We start from the raw sequence: 13,244 nt of genomic DNA, 5'->3' as shown, positions 1-13,244 counted from the left end.
CTCCAAAGAGCTGTCCTGGTTTTTCAGACAGTGCAGCTCTGCACTGGTTGTTCTGGCAAGTGCCAGCACAGTGGCAAAATGCCGAGTTCGTGAAAGCACTGCTTTCCTTGGTGTTCTGGTCTGAATCTAAGGAAGAAGGGAGATTAGTGTTTTTTTAATTCACTTAGACATATTTTCACCATTGCCATTATACAGCATGTTCATTGTATAGGCTAGAAGAGGGAAACTGAGTCATTTCTTGTGCAGAGCTCTCCACGTTCTGATATTGGCTAACAGCATCCTCATGGCATTGGTGAGTTCTTGTCAATAACATTCAGACTGATGGGTAAACCTGGGACTTGATCAGACTCAGGGTGATTATTTCCTTGGCCATCAGTTACTGCCATTACACTGATCTGGAGGCACTGAAACTGTAGATGTTTGCTTTCTACTGGTGTGATCAGTGGGTTCAGGTATCAGACCTGATTTTATTTTTTTATTTTTTATTTTTTTCTGATTTTAAAAGCTATAAGTTTTTGGTATGCAAATCAAGCTGAGTTTGGTAATCCTGTGCTTTCACAGCCAGGCTCCCCTCAGCCTCAGATTCTCTCCTTGGCTTTCTGAGTGCTCAAGTTTCTACCAACCAAAGGAATTGCCTCTCAGGACACAATCTGCCTGACCCCTACTTCTCTGGTTCCTCTGCTCTGGGCCATCTTCAAGGACGACTTTCTGCAGTCAGGGTCCTTGGGAAGTAGTCATCACATGCTGGCTATGTGGTGGCTGTGTTCTCTTGTCATACCCCACCAACCCACCCATAGATGATGTTTTTGGTTAAATAGGTTTAACATTTACTGAAAAGAGCCTAAGCCACAATGAAGTGTGGAAACACACTTCCTCACACACACACTCAAACATACATGTATATATACACCTACACACAAGTACAAGGCTTGAAAGAAAACATAGAAAATGCAAAACAATAAGAGGTTAGGAATGCATTTATAGACCACCAGTTTCCAGAGATGATTTTCAACTACTCAACATTCCCTATTGACGGAAGAACTTTCCAAAGAAAAGGAGATCAGCAGTGAAAAGCTGAGTTCAAATTTCTACTGCTCAGCAGTGAATGTTTCCCTTTGAAGATACCTTAACATTGCTTAAATAACCGATTGCTTTAAGAGTCAAGAGGTGAGCCAAGCTGTCGAAGGATAAAAAGATGAGGAACATTTCAACAAATAACCTTAAACACCGGGCAACTTGGCTTTTCTGGGATGTAGTACGTGCATCAGCACCTCCACCCATGTGGGGCCAGCACTGCACCAGAAGCATCCTGGTTCTGCCACTTAGCAAGCTCAGCATTTAAAAGCTTTGGTTTGCTCAACTTTAACGTAAATGATGCTGTCTACACCAAGTTAAACTAAATATATAAGATACTATTCGGCACAAGGCAATAAATGTTCCCAGGATCATTAATGAATGGGGTCGCTTCAAAAGGGTCGAATAATGTGAAATATATGTGGAAGAAAACTGGGGCATTTGACTTCCAAAAGGAAAGTAAGAATTTCCTAGACCTATTTCACAAGGGAACCCTTCCTGGGAAAGGGAAAACAATGCATGGATCCTATATTCTATATGCACTGATAGCAATCTCCATCTACACGCTGGCATGATTCAGAAATGTACAGTTCTGTAGTTCTAAATAGCTCACTTGATGCCTAGTTTGATTCTCTGTTCTGAGACTGGTAGTGATTTAGGTTTTCTTAATTGCCCCCATGAGTGTGTCTATGTTCCGGAGTCTTCTGGTGCAGGACAAGTTGTAAAATGATGAAGTGCCACTTATCTAATTGCTCTGTGTCATTGATGTATATAAATAGGTGCTGAGGTGTCCAAACTGCTCTCTGGTCCTGGGAAATTGGCCTGTACTCCTATTGCTGAGGCATGTCTTTCACACCCAGTGGCTTTTTATTTCTTCCATACTATTCTGGGACTGATGGAGATACATGTTCCATGTTGAGGTATTAGAAACTCTGCATGGACATAGAGGGCCCCATAGTTCTTAGACATGTCAGCTCACTATTCTGTGAGGATTTTCTGCTTCCATTTGGTTTCCATGCAGGAAATGGTGCAGATATCCTATGTACCTACCAAAGGTTTTGGGCTTTTTTCCCGTGAGATTGCCACCCAAATCTTCTACTCTATGCTATGAATCATTTCTGTTTCCTAGAAAGCCAACACTGTAAAACTCATAAGCAACATGGAGATCCCTTTTCCTCATATTCTCCTCTTGCTTCTATGCCTGGAGGAGGTGATTTAATTGTCTCTAAAGGCAGCTTAAGGTAGGAAGAAGGTTGAGGGAAGGAATATCTCAGGCAAAAAAAAAATTAGTATTTCAAAGATTCTTCCTACCCTACTTGGAATACCCCTTAGGAAATGCTGGTGTACAGAACTGAGGATGAAAAGCCAGTGAAGGAAAGGATATGTGTGGTAGTGGTGCTGCTGTGAGTTTTATGATGTGTGGTCTCAAGAAATAATACCTCCTCGTCTTGAAAACCACCACCTTTGGCGTGGTGCTTTGCACAGTCCTCTCCCACATTAACTCTTGAAAAGTCCCTCTTGCCTCTGGGTACTCTTCCTCCACCATATGAAAGGAGGAGAAGCTACCTTATGGAAGACATGGGGACCAATTGAGAGCCAGCGCCAATACACAGAAACCTAGGTTAGCTCGACAGGAGCTGCAGGCTAACTGTAAGTGCACAGGTGACCTCAGCTGAAACCAGAACTGATCAAATGAGCTTCCACTGAAGGGTTATGTGAATCATAAACAAAGAAATGGTTGTCTAACCTACTGAGCTATGGAATGATTTTTATTATCCATATAAAATTATACAACACAACACAGTACAATAGAATTCAAAAAGTAGGTCATAGGATATGGTCGGCATTGTAGATAGAGGAGATAATATGTGGGAAGATATCCTCAATATGAATATATGGGACCATGGAAAATCTTTTGAATGCAAATAGCTGGGTCATGGAAGGGGTTCATTTCACATTCATTGGAAAAATAAAGAGGAGGTGTCAAGTGTCATTATGGAGATTCCAGTCTTCAGTGCCTTACTAAACTGTAGACATGTAGGTGGATGGACCACATGGGGACTTGGTAGCATTCTGCAGTTGTGCTCTTTTGGAAATCACTATCACTCTCAGTGGCTTGGATTCAACAGTTTTTTTTTTCTCTCACTGAGGACATGAAAAACAAACACTTGTCTTGCACCAGCATATTCTCTGACATGGCACTAGACTCATCTTAATTCCTGATGACATGGATTACCCTAAAGATTTCCTCAACACAATGAAGTATATGTTGTAAAACGAAGACATCAAAATTATGGAGGGATTGATGATATGTGTCTCCAGGTTCTGAATCTAAACTTTATTTACAAAATGGGGTGTTGCCAGTGAGCTGTGATTAGCTAGGCTCCAATAATACTCACACTAGTCTCAGGGGAAATTCTCCTAGTTTTATTATTTGCATTTTAGAAATGTTTTTACATCCTTTATGTTATTGAATCTTGACAATACTTCTAAGATTTAGGCATTATTTTCATCCACATTTTAGGCATGAATAAAGTGATACGGAGCTAGAGTAATTGGCCAAAGGTCCTATAGCTAATAAATGGGGGCACTGGAGTTTGTATTCGGGAGAGGTTGTTTGACATCAAGTCAAGTCCTTTTCTCTCAATGATGCTGGTTCTTTTCAACTCATTTTAAAGAGCACTGGAATCCTATGGTGCCTCAAGAGCCACTGATCAAAAAGAGGATGGAGGAGGAATAAAAGTCCCGTGCTCTGGTTTCAACCAGAGTAGAAATAAATAATTATGCATTATATGCTTATCTACATATATAATACAATATAGATGTGGGATCCATTTATAATTGTGTTTAAAAAAATCCCCAAACACTGTATCATACCATTTATCTCCTAATCCTGCCAAAACGTCTTGAAGTTTCTAAGCTTTCCTGGGTCTCCAACAGTGTGAAACCTCCCTTGACCTGCTAGCCAGCCTTCAGAAGAAGGAGCAGCTGGGAATCATTGCCCTGGGCATGCTCTGGGCTCCAGAACAGGGCTAAGTATCTGCCATGACCCCTGGCAACCTTGCTGCCTGTGTCTCCCTAAAGCCTATTAAATTATCCACAGTACCTGCAGCCTTCTCATTGTAATGACAATTCTTTGAATTCTCTCCCAAGAGAGAAGTGATGTCTTCGCCAAATATCTTCAGACAATTTTCAATCAAAAACTGTATGAGAGAAGCCTGTAATGCAAAAAGAACACAGTGGGGTGCTCTTTTTCATATGGAAGAGTTATAGGTCACATTTTGTTTATAAACCTTGGATCTAACCAAAACTGTGAAAGACTTCTATGAAAAATTCAGAGTGGATAAAAATATATAGAAACCCAAGTTCTCTAGTAAGATAACTTAGAGTGATACTTTCCATTGTACTTTGGGTACAGATTTTAAAATACTAGTAGTCAGTGGACTAAACTCCTACTTTGTGGCCTAGTTTAATACCTAACATTGTGATACCAATGGTTTCATTGTTAAAACTAGGACAGCTTTCAAAGTAACCTGCCTTCTTAAACTTTACTTATTGTGTAAAATTTTGCTTCTAGAAAATATTGGGTTGTAACTTAGGATAATATCTCATTAAAATGTGTAAAACATACATGAAATCCTATGAAATCCATTTCTAAAATAGGGAAGAATGTTTTTTGGAAAGTGGATATTCCTGTGGATTTTTCTTTTTTGATGTTTTCTTTTGCTTGGTTTTTGAGTAAAAATCACAAGTCTGGAGAGAAAACATGTCTGTCTGTCTAACCACAGTCCCTACTCATGTCTTGCTTTGCCGAATGCTGGCTCTCAGCATGAGCTTGGGGAAAAGCTGTCATCTTATTAGGTATGTGTGGCTTCATTAGGATGTTTTGTAATATCTCACTAGTTTCTGTCGGATGTAGCAGAGGCAAAACTGTAGCCAAGTATTTTTCTAAAAGAGCCACAACTTGCAGAGCAAGGCCAATGTGTTTGGAGCCATGGGCACTCATAGTGCCCGAGTTACCTAGGATGTGCCAGTAAGAACCACAGGAGCTGGGGGTTGTTACCATGAGGTCATGAGGAAGCCATGGCTTTGACCAAATTTCCAATCTCCCTCCTCAAGGATCAGACTGAGAGTTGAACCTTGGCTTGTCAAACTCCGAAGCCCAGGTCTTTTCTATCATATTATGCCACTCTCTCTCTCTTTTGTTTAGTCAGTCTAGTATTGAATCTCTTGGATGGGAAAGAAGCAACTCAACTGCTCTGCATTTCGCAATTTAACAACACCCCTTCCCATATTCCACCAGAGTAGGATAAAGAAGTCTGCCATTCCAAGGAAGGCAATGAAGATGTGCACTTTTCAGAACTGTTCCTTCCAATTTACTACTACACATTTCAGACTCAAAGCATGGATTCTAAACCACAGGGGACACATATGAGAGATCTCTCTACCTTCTTAATCAAGTTGTCTTCCAATTCAAAGCTGCAGGAAATGGGTGGACAAAGCAGACTTGGAGCTATACACATTGATAAATCATAAGCTGTCATCTGATTGGATGAGGATTGTTGCTCAATGTTGTAGAGCACGCCGAAAAGGTATCGCAAGAGAACAACATTCGCTTTTGGCAGCTGTGTTAGAAGCCTAAATCAGAAAGATGCACTTTTGAATAAGGCAAGTCATTGCACTTAGCAGCTTGAAGTATAGAGACGGAGAGCAGAGAACATCTCTCTAGATCCAGTATACAACCTGCTGTAGCAGAGTTCCAGGCATTAACGTATACAAATATGTTTTATCGAATTCAATTTCTGAGCTAACCCTCTCTGGTTAAATGTTTGACAAACTGAAGGTTATACCCGGGCTGTTGATGCTCTGGCATCTCTCTTAGGCCACTGACTTTTGTCTACCAGTTTCATATATAAGAGAAGTTGTACAACGGCTTAGGAGTCTACTTAATTAGGTCAGGAGAAGTACAATAATAGCCATAAGGCATGCCTGTATTCTGAAACTGGCCTCCATGGGTGAGAAGAATTGAAACCATTTGGCATTGTATGTTCCCATTGATTTGGGGAATATAAATAATAGTGAAAGGGAATATAAGGGAAGGTAGAAGAAATGTGTGGGAAATATCAGAAAGGGAGATAGAACATAAAGACTCTTAACTCTGGGAAACGAACTAGGGGTGATGGAAGGGGAGGAGGGTGGGGGGTAGGGGTGAATGGGTGACGGGCACTGAGGATGAGGGTGAATGGGATGAGCACTGGGTGTTATTCTGTATGTTGGCAAATTGAACACAAATAAATAACAATTAAATATATTATTAAAAAAAGAAACCATTTGGCATTGAATGTTATTTTAGTGGTCAAAGTGGCAAGAAGGAAGCCAATATTTTCCTAATAGTATATTGGCTGTATTTCTGAGCCATGACCAGAGTAGAGTAATTATTGCATCATTACCTCCGGGCTGCATTTATTTTTTCCTTCTCAGTGACTTCGTCAAGAACACAAAGCCATTTTTCGTAGAGGTCCGATGAAAGTAAACTTCCTTCGATATTTTCAAGAAAATCCTTATGTGGATAAAAAAACACACACACACACAAATATACACAGAAACACACACACACACATATGTATATTTAATACAAAATATATATTGGAAATATCACAGAGAAAACACTTAGCTGAAAACTTCAGTTGATTCCTACTTCCTTCATAGATACCCAAACTGTGACCCACATGGGGCTAAGCTCTGACTCTCCATTGACTTGCACGTGCAAAAGCAGGTGTGTGGCTTTTCTCTGACAAAAATGAAAGCATCAAAGCAGAGCATAGCCTTCAGTGGAAAGGAAGACAAAGCTCCCTTCTATCATAGGGCACTTGCTCTTTTGTGTGCTTTTCTGCAAACTACTACAAAAGCTACTCTCATAATTGCATCATTCTTCCTTTCCTGAACTATACAAAAGTAGAGAATCTAATGGCAAACTCATGATGTATTCATTTCTAGTGTAGGATGTATTCATTTCTAGTGTAGGTCAATTCTCCAGATAGTTTGACATGATACTATTCAGACCAAGGTTGCAGAGTCTGTTCCTCCACAAAGATTAGTCAACTTTAAGTAGGGAAAGCTTCAGAAATGTCTAAGAACTCTATGCACACGTGGTCACCATCTTCCTAGCCTGTGCCTATAACACGGGAATAGAAAAGACCCTACTAAGTCTTGCTAGAAACATCAATTCCATGTGTGCACCTTCAAGAGGGCAACACTTACCATGGTATTCAAGTACCTAATGGATGATCATTCTTTTCCTTGTGACTTGATGCCTATATATATATTTGCTGTGTGTTTTACTCTAGCCCAGTGTAGTAGTGGTCAGAGACTATTGGTATCTTTTGTGTAGTTAAACAGTAATGGGGGACAAGGAAAGACCAAATGTGGCAAGGAAGGACCACATATGACCTTGATTCTAAGAGTGTCATCATTACTGCCTTCACATAGTTTTGTTCAGAGCTGTTAGCAAGTGCCAAGCTAGATGGATTAAATTCTTTGTTCTAGTTCTCACTTCTTTCTCCATTACCATTTTAGCAATAGAATGGGATATCTGTGATGTAGCTGTATAATTTCCAAATTAATCTAGTTCTTGAGTCCTTCTACTGAATTTTCAGAATACAAAAGTACTTTTGTCTCTTGCACCTACTCCAAAAGTTAGATTTATCAAAACAGGCATGTATCTAGAGCTGGTTACCATGTCGTTATAACCTTGGATGGTGGGATAGACATCTCAAACATTAACTAAAGGATGCCTAGGATGTGGTGAAAGGAGACACAAATGGCGAAATCCTTCCTCCATGACTTATAATGTAAAAGGCACTAAGAAACAGGAGACAATGCGACAATGATGGTTAAGAATGATTGGTTGCCTCACTGAGCCTTTTTTAGATTCCTCATAAAATAAACATTTGCTTACTATTGTGAACTTCCATACCTATCTTCAAATGTTTAATATGATTTTTCTTTTGGAAACTGCCTTCATTAGGAGTGTGGTGAAGAAGCCATCAAAAGCAGGATGTTTGCTTTGGTAAACATTATGTATGTATCAGTGTATATTTTGAAATTTCTTATTATTACTAGTAATCATATTAGTATTAGTATTTTGCATGGAGTCTTCAGGGGCGTGGTGTGTGGTGAAAACAGAAAGTATTTCTAATGTATTGGGCTTTTAACTCCTACAGTAGATTCCTTAAATTTTGAATTCATGAAGTGTTTTCCGAATTGAGAAGTTCTCAATCAGTTCTGCCCATGTCGCTCCTTGGGCAATCATAATGAAAGACACCAATCACAGCTTGACTTACTCATGTGCGGATAAAGTTAGAACTTTCCCCACCTTTAAAACAAATGCTACCACAAGAACAGATTTGCTGTAATGCCTCACTCTGTCTCCAGAATTTAGTTTCTTCCTTAGGATTCTGCATGCCTTTATACTACCTGGTTTTCTGAATATGCCTTCCGTGAGTGGTCCTTTCTCATTGATAAAGGACAGCATATCCTGAGAGAAAAAAAGAAGAGTATATGGCATTTCATATCCCAAGCCCAGAGTAAAAGCTTGCTACCTTTTTGAAAGAGCTAGGCGATGTGATGGTATACGGTGTTAGAGCTGGAAGGACTAAAGTCAATTTAGATTCTTTAATCAATGTCTCCCTATAGTTTCTACCCAACATCCACCTGACAGTCATACGCTGAAACATTGTAATCACTTATTTTAATCAGATTTTTTTCTCATTGAATTTACCCTTTTAAATCGAACTCCCGTGTTTCAAGGCCTTGTGGAATCCTCGCCTGATTCCTTCTGGAATCAGTCTTGATTCCTTATTCCCTTACATAGATGCACTTCCCCAAGTATGGAAATCTTTTTGCCATACTCATTTCCCATTTGTTGATTCCTCTTTAAGTGATTGTATCCTCCATTCCAACTATCTCTATTTCCCTTCTTCCTTAAAAAAAAAAAGCTCAAATGCTCTCTTCTTATTAACTGATTACATTTCCTTCATGAGTCTTTCACTGTCCTTTGCTCTATCTTCATGTCCTCTCCCTGCAGTGTAGAAAGATAATAAGGGCTAGAGTCTGATAGACCAAGGGATCGGAAACCTATTATGCTTCTGATCATTTGTGTGACCTGGGGCAAATGTGAACTGTACTGAAAGCTTTCAAATTCATTTGTAAAGTGTGGAGGATGATAGTTCTAGCTACACCCTAAAATTGATGTGATGCAAGGACTGGGGTAGTAGCAAGCATGGAACTAACGTGGTCAATTTCTTCACACCTTGGATAACATTCCCAAATCTAGTGCAGGGTTGCAGAGGTCCTGGGTACTCAGGAAATTTCCACACTGACAATTCAGTACACCGATTTGAGATAACAAGGGCAAACTCTGTGGCTGTCATTTAACATCCTCTTTTAGAATTAGCAGATTCTTATATGCCTCAGGATGAGTCTTTATGCTTAGGTAAGATGTTTTCAGTTGTTAGATTAAGTAGACTCCGTTGAAGGAGACCTGAGACTACTGTGAGTTCAGGAAGACAACAGCAGAATGTGAAGATGATTCATGCACACAGAGTCCATTTTGACTGATCTGAACAGGCCTACATGGGTCTCAGTGGAAACAAGTGGAAGGGACAAAACGTTGTTCTGCTGTATTGGCCAAATGACTCTGCAGTAGGTAAATCAAATGACACTAGCAAAGCTTCTCAGCCAAAGCGAAGGACTGTCTAATGATTTATCCATTTGAGGGTTGGTTTGCATGAGAACACTTGGCCCCTCCGAGGTCCTTCTCCTCAGGAAGGTAAAAAAAAAAAAAAAAAAAAAGACCAAACTGAGACCTACCAGTATGGGTAAGGGCAAGATGTCCTTATCAAAGATATCCGTAAGGGAAACTCCAAAGAGCTCTCCTGGTTCTTCAGACAGCACAGCTGTGCACTGGTTGTTCTGGGACGGGCCAATGAGCTGGCAAGCGGCCGAGTCTCTGAAAGCAGTGCTTTTCATCGTCTTCCGGTCTGAATCTAAGGAAGAAGGGAGATTAGTGTGTTTTAATTCACTTAGCCTTATTTTCACCATTGCCATTATACAGCATGTTCATTGTAGGGGCTAGAAGAGGGAAACTGAGTCATTTATTGTGTAAAACTCTCCATGTTCTAATGTGGCTAAGAGGGTCCTCATGGCATTGATGAGTTCTTGCTCCTATCGTTCAGACTGATGGTTAAACCTTGGGACTTGATCAGATTGAAGGTCAGAATTTCCTGCCATCAGTTACTGTCTTTGCAATGCAACAGGAGACACTGAACCTGTAGACGTTTGTTTTCTACTGGAGTGATCAGTGGGTTCAGCTGTCAGATATGATTTTAAAAGCCAGAAGGATTTGTATGCAAATCAGGCTGAGATTAGTAATGCTCTGGTTTCAAATCCAGTCTGAGACCAGAACTGCTCAGATGAGTCTCCACTGAAGTGTTATGTGAATCGTAACCAAAGAAATGGTTGTCTAACGTACTGAGCTATGGAATGATTTTTATTATCCATATAAAAGTATACAACACAACACAGTACAATACAATTCAAAAAGTAGTTCATAGGATATGGTAGGCAGTGAAAAGGGGAGATAATTTGTGGAAGATTCCTCAATATGAATATATGGGACCAAAGAAAAAACTTTAAATGGAAATAGCTGGGTCTTGGAAGGGGTTCATTCCTCATTCATTGGAAAAACAGAAAAAGAAGTGTCAAGGGTCATTATGGAGATTCCAGTCTTCAGTGCCTTACTAAACTGTAGACATGTAGGTGGATGGACCACATGGGGACTTGGTAGCATTCTGCAGTTGTGCTCTTCTGGAAATCACTATCACTCTCACTGGCTTGGATTCAACAGTTTGATTTTCTGTCACTGACGACATGAAAAACAAACACTTGTCTTGCACCAGCATATTCTCAGACATGGTACTAGACTCATCTTAATTCCTGATGACACGGATTATCCAAAAGCTTCCCTCAACACAATGAGGTATATGTCGTAAAACGAAGATATGTCAAAAGTATGGAGGGATTGATGATATGTGTCTCCAGGTTCTGGATCTAAACTCCAATTTACAAAAAATGGGGTGTTGCCAGGGAGCTGTGATTTGCTAGGCTCCAATAATACTTGCACTAGGCTCAGAGGAACTTCTCCTAGTTCTATTAATTGTGTTTTAGAAACGTTTTTACATCCTTTATGTTATTGAATCTTGACAACACTTCTAAGATTTAGGCATTATTTTTATCCACATTTTAGGCATGAATAAAGTGATACCGAGCTAGAGTAATTGGTCAAAGGTCATGTAGATGATAAACGGGGGCACTGGAGTTTGTACTCTGGAGAGGTTGTTTGACATCAAGTCAAGTCCTTTTCTCTCAATGATGCTGGTTATTTTCAACTCATTTTAAAGAGCACTGGAATCCTGTGGTGCCTCAAGAGCCATTGATCAAAAAGAGAATGGAGCAGGAATTAAAGCCCCGTGCTATGGTTTCAACCAGAGCACATTTATATATTATAAGTAGAAATAAATAATTATGCATTATATGCTTACCCACATATAAAATATAATATAGATGCGGGATCCATTTAAAATTGTGTTTAAAAATATCCCCAAACACTGTATCATACCATGCTATCTCCTAATACTGCCAAAACGTCTTGAAGTTTCTATGCTTTCCTGGGTCTCCAACAGTGTGAAACCTCCCTTGACCTGCTAGCCAGCCTTCAGAAGAAGGAGCAGCTGGGAATCATTGCCCTGGGCATGCTCTGGGCTCCAGAACAGGGCTAAGTATCTGCCATGACCCCTGGCAACCTTGCTGCCTGTGTCTCCCTAAAGCCTATTAAATTATCCACAGTACCTGCAGCCTTCCCATTGTTATGACAACTCTTTGAATTCTCTCCCAAGAGAGAAGTGATGTCTTCGCCAAATATCTTCAGGCAATTTTCGATCAAAAACTGTATGAGAGAAGCCTGTAATGCAAAAAGAACACAGTGGGGTGCTCTTTTTCATATGGAAGAGTTATAGGTCACATTTTGTTTATAAACCTTGGATCTAACCAAAACTGTGAAAGACTTCTATGAAAAATTCAGAGTTGATAAAAATAAATAGAAACCCAAGTTCTCTAATAAATAACATAGAGTGATGCTTTCCATTGTACTTTGAGTACAGATTTTAAAATACTACTAGACAGAGGGCTAAACTCCTACTTTGTGGCCTAATTTAATACCTAACATTGTGATACCAAAGGTTACATCTTTAAAACTAGGATAGTTTTCAAAGTAACCCACTTTCTAAAAGTTTACTTATTTTCTAAAATTTTGCTTCCAGAAAATATTGGGTTGTAACTTAGGAAAATATCTGATTTAGATGTATAAAGCAGTGACAAAATCCTATGATATCCATTTCTTAAATATGGACAAATATTTTTTGGAAAGTGGATATTCCTGTGGATTTTTTTTGAAGTTTTCTTTTGTTTTGTTTTTGAGTAAAAACTCACAGGGCTGGGGAGAAAACATGTTTGTCTAGCCGCAGTCCCTTCTCATGTCTTACTTTGAATAATGCTGGCTCTTGGCATGAGCTTGGGGAAGCTGTCATCTTATTAGGTATGTGTGGCTTCATCAGGATGTTTTGGAATATCTCACTAGTTTCTGTCTGATGTAGCGGAGGCAAAAGAGTAGTCAAGTGTTTTTCTAAATGAGCCACAACTTGCAGAGCAAAGCTATGTGTTTGGAGCCATGGGTGCTCTTAGTGCCCAAGCCACCTAGGATGTGCCAGTAACGACCACAGGAACTGGGGGTTGTTACCATTGTGTCATGAGGAAACCATGTCTTTGCGCAAGGTTACAAGCTCTCCCTCAAGGATCAGGCTGAGATTTGAACCTTGGCTTGTCAAACTCTGGAGCCCAGGTCTTTTCTACCATATTACATCACTCCTCTCTCTTTTGTTTAGTCAGTCTAGTATTGAATCTCCTGGATGGGAAAGAAGTGACTCAACTGCTCTGCGTTTCCCACGTTAAGACCCCTTCCCATATTCCACCAGAGAAGCATAACAAACCTGCCATTCCAAGAAAGCCTAGGAAGATGTGCACTTTTCAGAACTGATCCATCCAATTTACTACTA

Source organism: Vulpes vulpes, chromosome 4 (assembly GCF_048418805.1).
Source record: "Vulpes vulpes isolate BD-2025 chromosome 4, VulVul3, whole genome shotgun sequence".
In the NCBI taxonomy this organism is placed as follows: Eukaryota; Metazoa; Chordata; class Mammalia; order Carnivora; family Canidae; genus Vulpes; species Vulpes vulpes.
This window is presented reverse-complemented; position numbering follows the sequence as displayed.